Source organism: Monodon monoceros, unplaced genomic scaffold (assembly GCF_005190385.1).
Source record: "Monodon monoceros isolate NGI ecotype Baffin Bay Population unplaced genomic scaffold, NGI_Narwhal_1 Super_Scaffold_3, whole genome shotgun sequence".
Classification (NCBI taxonomy): Eukaryota; Metazoa; Chordata; class Mammalia; order Artiodactyla; family Monodontidae; genus Monodon; species Monodon monoceros.
In genome coordinates, this window is record NW_021703780.1 from 43,325,406 (window position 1) to 43,335,180 (window position 9,775).

The following is a 9,775-nucleotide window of genomic DNA, read 5'->3' on the forward strand; positions in this document are numbered from 1 at the left end:
CAGAAATTAACACAACATTGTAAATCAACTATACTTCAATAAAATAAATTTTTTTAAAAACCATGGAGTAGGGGCCCAACAGTCAGAGGTGGTATTGGGACATCATGGGTTTCAGCTAGTTGCTGGGATAACATTCAACGCATCAAGTTAGGAATAGAGGACTGTGACCTAACTAGCTTCCCTGCACTTCCTGGAGCATCTGGGTGAATGTCATTCTGCTTTCTTTCAAACAGATGAAACTGACTCTTCAGATGGAATTGATAGAGTGAAAGACTGAGTCTAATGTGGTAAGAAGCTGTTAAAAGATTAGCATTGGCTTTGGGTGGAAAAACAATTATGCTGAATTACAAAGACATCTGCCACACACTCAGCAAACGATCAGAGAAGCCAGATTTTCCTCACATTTTACTTTCTGGACCCTTTTCAATTTTCAAATAGAATACAGTGCTCTGATTATTTTCCTTAAATAAACTCAGAACAAACTTAGCCGGATACTGTTCCCTATAGAACCTTTTTTTCCAACCACTTACCCAGCAGGAAATAAAAGTGACACCCTCTATTTCTATAGTGCTTCACAATTTTCAAAATTCTTTAATGGGCATTCATTTGATAAACAACATTCGTTCATTCATTTGCATTAATTCATTTGATAAAAAACAACAGACTTAAGCTTCTTGCAGCTCTGCTTAAAGCAATTCTACAAAGACAGGGTGTGCATTCCTGTCTGCTGTCCCATTCATTCATTCGTTCAATAAATGTTCATTGCCTACAATGTGCCAGACACTGTTCTAAACTATGGGAGCACAGCAGTGGGAAAAGAAATTGACAAAATCCCCGACCTCCTGTCACTAACATCCTCATAAACACAATATAACTGTTTTACATATTTCCAACTGGTTATGGGCCCATCATTAGCAAACAGCTTAGTTTTTCTCTGTGCTGCATTAAGTGTGCAAGGAGGTTTAAATAACTTTTTGAAGGAGCAAGACCCAAAAACTAATACTTTGAGACAGGTTACTACTCAACAGTATGGGGAAAGTTTATTAATTCACAATGGGAAAAAATCAGGCTTCTTTGAAGTATTTCTCAAGTAAGATTTCCACTCACTATAAATCCAGCGAACAACAAGGAACATCACAGTACTTCTTACACCCATTTATCACACGCAGATTCATTATGCGCAGGGCATAGTACATTTGTTTTCACTTGAATACATACATCAATTCCTCGATGTTAGTAAAATTATTTAAAATTTCAAGATTAAACACACACATACATACATCTTGGAAAAGCAAAGTGAAGTTAACTTTGTTGTCAGGCTTCTGTAAGTTAATAGATATGATATGCTTAAAACTGCCTGGCAAAGAGCAAGCATTCGATAAATGTTACCTATTAGTACTATTTCACCACGTTTAAAGATGAGAAAACCCAGGCCCAGAGAGGCAACTTGCCCAAGGGGCAAAGTTGGTTGGTGATTGAAGAGGGACCTAACCCCTCTAGGGGCTCGTCCTGTGGGGATGGGCACAGCTGGCAAAGGAGAAAAAATAAGCGTCCTCTCTTCAGGGGAAAACCTGTCCTTCTCTACGTCAGTTCAAATTAGTAATCTAAAAGAATTAATCTACTTTAGGACTGTTCTTACCCCTCGGATGCCTCCACACAGCAAAACTTTTGTCAAAATTGCTGATTCTGTACAAGTTCCATTCTCCCAGGTTCACTTTAATTACTAAAACATTTACCCAGTGTGATAGAGGCATGGTTAGTTAGCATGACGACTTCTTTAGACTGACCCTGCTAGATCACACAGGGAACTTTTAGTGCGGGGGGGTTGTATTTTCGTTTAAAGGTATCCTTTCCGACGCTCAGTACTAGGGTGTTCACCGGATGCTCCGAGGACGGAGCATGCGCACATTTGCCGACGCCCTCTGCACTACCACCACCCCCCTCCCCCACCCCGATAAGGCCTATTGGGAGAATATCTTCCTTGGGTACAAGGTTCCGGGGTTGCCACTGGAAATGACTCTAAACTGAGAAGTCCTACTGCTTCCTTGGGGCTGATAGAATCCCTTCACCTTGGAGGGGCCATTAGAGCATCGGCGGGCCTTCTGGAATGGTCCTCATTGGTCCAGTCCTCAATGGCAGATTGAGGATCAAAGTTCCATCTGTGTATGTGATCTGACCATGGTCCGTTCCGTCTCTTGCCTTAACTCTGGAGGGGCCGTCAGAGCCCTCAGAGCACTGAAGCCTCACCCCTCTCCTCCTTCCGCTGCTTGGAGGCTGTTTCTATTTCTCTGAAATCTGGATGCTAGATAAGCTCTGGCTTCAGTTACAAAACCCAAAGGATGCTAGAAAGCCAAGCACGGGTGCCAAGCTGCTCGGACCCGCAGACTTCATCAAGGACCTGGTTGCAACTGCAATCCTTACAGTTTTAGAAAGGAATCTCATTCCAAGGCCAGAAAGAATCATCTGGTATCACATGGGGTAGATTTATTGGTCAAAAGCCTAATGATAAGAGAATTATGAAATCTTCTTAGTCTGTTATTTAAAAGATACGAAAGCATTTCACGTCCTTCAAATGATAAACGCATAAACATAAGTTTAAGAGATTCTGTTGCCCTCTGTCTGTAAGTCCACTCATGAGCCCAGGGAAGGCTCAGAACCCTTGAGAGAGCTATGTCTGGCTTATCCTCTGGGGACACGAGGTGACAGATGCACTGAACCCTCCTTGAGAATCACTGTCTCCCAGCAGCCCCGAGCCATGGAATAACAGAGTTGTGTGCAGCAACCTTGGCAAAGGCATACAGTCACGCTGGTCGTCGAGTTCAAGAGGAGGTCAAGAATTGTGCAGTGCACACCACGCATTACAGGCTATTTGTGGAAAGCCTCATGTGTATTTTCCTTAAAGGACGACCGTATGGTGAGGAGATGAAGCTGGCAGTCTGGTGTTTAAAGAATCGGTATGATGGGGGCTTCCCTGGTGGCGCAGTGGTTGAGAGTCTGCCTGCCGATGCAGGAAACACGGGTTCGTGCCCCAGTCCGGGAAAATCCCATATGCCGCGGAGCGGCTGGGCCCGTGAGCCATGGCCGCTGAGCCTGCGCGTCCGGAGCCTGTGCTCCGCAGCGGGAGAGGCCACAACAGTGAGAGGCCCGCGTACCGCCAAAAAAAAAAAAAAAAAATTAAAAAAGAAAAAAAAGAATCAGTATCACAAACATTGTAAGTGCAAAAGGGGAATTTCACAAACAAATATTTAACTCAAAGGGAGATGTGCTGAGATGACAGAGGAAAATGTTTTCCATGGAACATTAAGTTAGGAGACTGTGCCCAAGGTGACAGAACAGTCACAGTCTGCTACAGCGATTCATTTACTGTCCTGCCGACCACAAACCTACCCAGTAAGCCATGAAATTGCGTCTGGAGGCAAACTGTGGCCAAGCCCAGGAAGACCATCTATCACTTTCTGGGATGACTTTTTTTTTTTTTGCGGTACGCGGGCCTCTCACTGCCGCGGCCTCTCCCGTTGCGGAGCACAGGCTCCGGGCGCGCAGGCCCAGCGGCCATGGCTCACGGGACCAGCCGCTCTGCGGCATGTGGGATCTTCCCGGACCAGGGCACGAACCCGCGGCCCCTGCATCGGCAGGCGGACTCTCAACCACTGCGCCACCAGGGAAGCCCCTCTGGGATGACTTTTAAAAATTAAAAATAGGAAAGGCTTCATTGTGGGACAAGTCTCATTGTGACTAAGAAAATAACTCCATTTAACTTTCTAGTTATAGAGCTAGAGATGAAATGAGGGTTAGCTAAAGGACCTCCAAAAATAAGCGAGTTAAGAGACTCTTTCCTCTGCTGTTTTCAGACCCTGGCTTTGTGCACCAAGGCGCTAGCAGGAGAGTGACTGAAGCCCTGGGATGTATGTTTCTGTGCCTTCTAGAGAAAATTCCACCCAATCATAGTTACCTCTGCTTTCTGACAGCATCTGATCCAGAATAAAACCCTGCTTCCTTGAACCCTCACCAAAATCACCTATCACCAGCCCAAACCCTGTAAGAAGTTCTTTCTAATCTCCACTTACTGAGATGCCCCACAGTTCCCCATGGAGTGAAGTTTGCCTTTGTTGAACGCATTGATAAACCCAAACTTTCTTCCACTGCAGGTGGATTCCTGGCCATCTCTGTCCAGAGGTCATTGTCAGTGTAATAACAGAAGAAGGTGCTGGTACCATCTTACAGTTCAATCAGAGGCAGGCAGCTCCCTTGTGCTGTGTCAATACATATCATCCAAAAAGGTAGCTAATGTGGAAAATTCAAATTTCTCTCTTTTAAGAGTCACTCAATCATTCTTCAAAACAGTATCAAAAATCACTAGTCAATACATATTTGTAGCCTCTTTCATTGTCTCTACCTCTAAGGAGAATTCTAGGTCATCCTTCCACTCTCCTTGGCCACCTTCCCAACTAGCAATGATACTGACTGGCTTGATCAGCTCTGGGCCGTTGCTGGTATCACATCTGGGCAGTGGCGAGAACGAAAGCACATGAAAGACTCATGGGAGGTGAAACCAGCCCATGTGACGAGGGCTGAGCTGGGGAAGTACAGGAGGGAAGAGAGTGCATCAGCTGGGTTTAGAGGGGCCCATTTTGGAGATGAGGTCAGAGTCAGGAAAGAGAAGTAGTAGAGAACTTGGATGTGGATACGAGGAGGGAAAAGAAGTTTACAGAAATGTTCCTCACTACTATATATAAAACAGATAACTAATAAGGACCTACTGTATAGCACAGGGAACTCTACTCAATACTTTATAATGAACTATATGGGAAAAGAAACTAAAAAAGAGTGGATCTATGTATATGTATAACTGATTCACTGTGCTTTCCAGCAGAAAGTAACGCAACATTGTAAATCACTTAGACTCCAATTAAAAAAAAAAAAAAAAGAAAACTTCCTGTGCTTTATAAAAGTACCACACGCCCCTCCACCCTCTCTCCCCTGTTCACCTTGGTCTTTGGGGACAGAAGGTGAGAAAGATTTCGATTTCTTTTCATTTTCTCTTGTTGATGGTCTTTTTTTCAATGTTCTCCCTCCCCCAGGTGACTGAGCCATATGACAGCTGAGCCAAAAAAGTCAGCTCAACGGTACCTAGATTTTGCCCACATCCCAGCCCTCTCCTGAGCCCACCCCACCTTCCTGTGTTTATATAGCACTCACAGAGGGTGAGGCAGAATGGCCTACAGAATCATTATTTCTAATTGTCAGGTCTGTCTCCCCTACTGAAATGTGGGTTCCTTGAGGGCAGGGCCTGGACCCTACTTATTTAATCCCCTGTGTACAGAGGTGCCTAGCATGAGGTACTCACTCAGCGTACTTTGTTTTGTTAAGTAAGTGTCATCTGGCCTCCTGTTCCAGCCATCACCACTAGCTCTGTTAGCAACAAGGCTTGGGAGAGACCCACGTAAGTCAGCTGGCATTGTCTCCTCCTGAATACTTCTGCCTCTCTCGTCTCTTTCTTTTCTTTTCCAATCCAGGCCCTATTGTAGAATAGTAATAATTAATGCTGCTTACAGACCCTGTGCTAGGCCCTTTATATTCTTTTTTTATACATTCTTTTTTATCTTCTTTTCCATTTTGGTTTATAACAGGATATTGAATATAGTTCCCTGTGCTATACAGTAGGACCTTGTTGTTTGTCCATTCTATATATAATAATTTGCATCTGCTAATCCCAAACTCCCACTCCATCCCTCCCCCAGCCCCCTTCCCCCTTGGCAACCAAAAGTCTGTTCTCTATGTCTGTTTCTGTTTTGTAGATATGTTCATTTGTGTCATACTTTAGATTCCACATATAAGTGATATCATATGGTATTTGTCTTTCTCTTTCTGACTTACTTCACTTAGTATGATAATATCTGGGTCCATCCATGTTGCCGCAAATGGCATTATTTCATTCTTTTTATGGCCGAGTAGTATTCCATTGTATATATGAACCACATCTTCTTTATCTGTTCACCTGTTGATGGACATTTAGGTTGTTTCCATGTCTTGGCTATTGTGAATAGTGCTGCTATGAACATAGGGGTGCATGTGTCTTTTTGAATTATAGTTTTGTCTGGATATATGCCCAGGAGTAGGATTGCTAGATCATATGGTAATTCTCTGTTTAGTTTTTTGAGGAACCTCCATAATGTTTTCCACAGTGGCTGCACCAACTTACATTCCCACCAACAGTGTTGGAAGGTTCCCTTTCTCCACAACCTCGCCAGCATTTGTTATTTGTAGACTTTTTAGTAATGGCCAATCTGACTGGTGTGAGGAGGTACCTCACTGTAGTTTTGATTTGCATTTCTCTAACAATTAACCATGTTAAGCATTTTCTCATATGCCTATTGGCCATCTGTGTGTCTTCTTTGGAGAAATGTTTATATTAAGGTCTTCTGACCATTTTTCAATTGGGTAGTTTGGTTTTTGTTGTTGAGTTGTATGAGCTGTTTGTATATTTTGGAAATTAAGCCCTTGTCAGTTGCACTGTTTGAAAATATTTTCTCCCATTCCATAGGTTGTCTTTTTGTTTTGTTTATGGTTTCCTTTGCTGTGCAAAAGCTTGTAAGTTTGATTAGGTCCCATTTGTTTATTTTTGTTTTTATTTCTATTGCCTTGGGAGACTGACCTAAGAAAACATTGGTAAGATTTATGTCAAAGAATGTTATGCCTATGATCTCTTCTAGGAGTTTTACAGTGTCATGTCTTATGTTTAAGTCTTTAAGCCATTTTGAGTTTATTTTTGTGCATGTTCTAACTTCAGGATTTACATGTGGCTGTCCAACTTTCCCAGCACCACTTGCTGAAGAGACTATCTTTTTCCCATTGTATATTCTTGACTCCTTTGTTGAAGATTAATTGACTGTAGGTGTATGGGTTTATTTCTGGGCTCTCTATTCTGTTCTATTGATCCATATGTCTGTTTTTATGCTAATACCATGCTGTTTTGATTACTGCAGCTTTGTAGTATTGTCTGAAGTCTGGGAGGGTTCTGCCTCCTGCTTTGCTCTTTTTCCTCAGATTGCTTTGGCAATTCTGGGTCTTTTATGGTTGCATATCAATTTTAGGATGATTCGTTCTAGTTCTGTGAAAAATGTCTTGGGTAATTTGATAGGGATCACATTGAATCTGTAGAATGCTTTGGGTAGTATGGCCACTTCAAAAATATGCATTCTTCCAATCCAAAAGCAGGGGATATCTTTCCATTTATTTGAATCATCTTCAGTTTCCTTTATTAATATTTTATAGTTCTCAGCACATGTCTTTCACCTCCTTGGTCAGGTTCATTCCTGAGGTTTTCTTTGTGTGTGTGTGTGTGTATGTGTGATTTTATAAGGTATTGTTTTTTTAGGTTTCCTTTCTGATATTTTATTGTTAATGTAAAGAAATGCAACCAATTTCTGTATGTTAATCTTGTGTCCTGCTACCTTGCTGCAATGTTTCTGTAGAGAAATTATCTGATAGCCTGGTAGGGGTTCCCTTGTAATTAACTCTTTTTCTCTTGCTGCCTTGAAAATCCTCTCTTTAACTTTTGCCATTTTTATTATACTATGTCTTGATGTAGATCTGTTTGGATTCATCTTGTTTGGGACTCTCTTTGCATCCTGCACCTGGATATCTGTTTCCTTCATTATGTTTGGGAATTTCTCAGCCATAATTTCTTTAAATACATTTTCAATCCCCTTTTCTCTTTGTTCTCCTTCTGGAATCCCTATTATGCGCAGATTGGCACACTTTATATTATCCTACAGGCCTCTTATTGCTTTCATCTTTTTTTTTCATTTGTCTTTCTGTCTGCTGTTCTGATTGGGTGATTTCCATTATTCTATCTTCCAGATCACTTATTCGTTCTTCTGCGTTATTTATTCTGCTATTCATTGTCTTTAGCTCTGCTTTCATCTCAGCAAATGAGTTTTCTAATTTTTCTTGGCTCCTTTTTATAGTTTCTAGTTCCTTTTTACAGTACTCTGCATTTCTGTTGATAGCCTTTTTTTTTTTCTGTGTTTTTCTGTGTTTTTTCTGTGTGTTTTTTTAAGTGTTCCCCCAACACTTTTTTAAAAACTTTTTAAGGCTTTGTGTTTTTTTTGTTTTTTTTTTTGCGGTACGTGGGCCTCTCAATGTTGTGGCCTCTCCCATTGCAGAGCACAGGCTCCGGACATGCAGGCTCAGCAGCCATGGCTCACGGGCCCAGCCGCTCCACGGCATGTGGGATCTTCTCAGACCGGGGCACGAACCCACGTCCCCTGCATCGGCAGGTGGACTCTCAACCACTGCGTCACCAAGGAAGCCCTTGACAACCTTTTTTAATTCCTTCAGTATTTTCAGTATCTCCTTTTTGAAATTGGTGTCTTTTAGACTGAAGAAGTCTGTTTCATTGTTTGTTCTTTCAGGGGAATTCTCTTGGTCTTTTAACTGGGAATGGTTCCTCTGCTTCTTCATCTTGCTTATATTTCTCTTACTCTGTGAGTTTAGGAGAAACAATTATCTACTGTAGCATTGGAGGGCTATTTATATGTGGGAGCATCGCTGTGTAGCTTGTGTGGGTTTAATGTTTTTGGTGCGAGGGCTGTTTTTAGTATGGATGTCTGCCGCCTCTTTCCTCAGTGTGTGCTGGCCATTATCTCCTTGGTGGGGGTTGTGCAGATGTGGCGGCTGGCACCCTCCCCCAGAGCCTGTGATGGCGGTGGCTCATGCCTGCCCTCAGAGCCCACAGTGGTGGTGGTGGCTGGCTCACACTACCAGAGCCCACCTCTGCAGAGCTCATGTAGGCGGTATACTGTCCCCTGAGAGTGCACACATGCAGGGAAAGAGGCTGCATTGGCGGTTCCCACCCCTCCCCTTGTGTGCCCCCCAACAATGGTGTCTCACCTCTATGGCGGGCCTGGGCTTCCTCCATGTACACCGTTGGCTGTGGCAGCACCCACACTCCAGCCCTTCAGGCTGTCTCCATGCAGCCAACACCAGTCCTTTCCCTTAGTCCGACCTCCAAGCCCAAGCTTCAGCACCCAGCTCCTCCCTGCCCTGCCCCGCCCCGCACTGGCAGACACAAGTCTCAGGCCTGGGAGTGCTGGGCAGCACTGACTGTGCAGTTCTCCCTCTGCTCTGGCTGCAGCAAACTAGTTGCTGCACTCTGCTCCAAGGCTCTGAATCTCCCCCTCCATCCCAGCTGATCTCCCCACCAGTGAGGGGGCTCCCCAGGGTGCAGGAGCCTTTCCTTTTTCACAGCTCCCTCCCAGGGGCTCAGGTCCCATCTCGATTCCTGTCTCTGTTTTTTCTTTTTTCTTTTGTCCTACTCAGTTACATGGAGGTTTTCTTGCCGTTTCAGAAGTCTGAGGTCTTCTGCCAGCGTTCAGTAGATGTTCTCTGAGAACCATTCCATGAGTAGGTCTATTTTTTATGTATTTGTGGGAGGAAGTGAGCTCCATGTTCTACTACTCTACCATCTTGATCACTCCCCCTATATAGTTTACTTATACTAATTCTCATAACAATTCTGTGAGGTAGGCATTATTTTTCCATTTTAAGGTTAGAAATCTGAATCTTGAAGAAGTTTCATGATGTGCCTGGGACCAAGCTGCAAGTAACAAAAGTGGGGCCTGGGTTTCAGACTTTTCACTGCTGTGTCATGAAGAACAAACTGAATCTCACGCAAAACCCTCCATCAGGCCTACCCTGTGTTATCAGACTTATCTCCCGTCACCTCCCCAGAGTTGACTCAACAGGACCACCAGGATTCCCTCCCCATGTG